Consider the following 656-nt stretch of genomic DNA (forward strand, 5'->3'; position numbering starts at 1 on the left):
AATTATCAGTTCATAACTTTTCTCTTGATAAGCAAGTCCGACATCCCAAAGAATTAATAAATAACATCAAAAATTCAAAATTAAAATGGAATAAATTGCATGGCTATGAGCTTCAAACACTTTCTTACCACCAACTGGCATTAGGTTACAGATCATTGCTTGGCTTCTTCAAAATAGACGCGTACATCTTAATATCGTCTTTTGTCAATTGATGCCTATAATTTGCATAATTAAACAAAAATAATATAAAAATTGTAAACTATATATTCTGGTTAAATCATTGATATAAATTGATAAAAACAATAATTAGTTGGTCACTATAATTTACATAATCAAACATATAAAAATAACAATAATGAGATGAGACGCCGAGGATGTATGATTTGCCGGATAGAAACTCGTTAAGGGCTTTAAGGTCAGATTTTGTGTGCACATCTGAGAAGGTAACATCCATTTTAGTGATTTTAGAAAGAGAAATGATGGGACTGAAACCTAGAGGGAATGATGTGTTAAGCGATCAATATCCGATCAACATATCACAGATCATGCTCCAGCAATCAGATAAATGACAGATAATCAGGGATAGTGTTTCGGCAATTAGATATAATTAGCCATGTATAGTTTGATTTACTCTTTACAGCTTTTTTGTATTTTAG

The sequence above is a fragment of the Olea europaea genome, unplaced genomic scaffold (genome assembly GCF_002742605.1).
Source record: "Olea europaea var. sylvestris unplaced genomic scaffold, O_europaea_v1 scaffold942, whole genome shotgun sequence".
NCBI classification, from domain to species: domain Eukaryota; kingdom Viridiplantae; phylum Streptophyta; class Magnoliopsida; order Lamiales; family Oleaceae; genus Olea; species Olea europaea.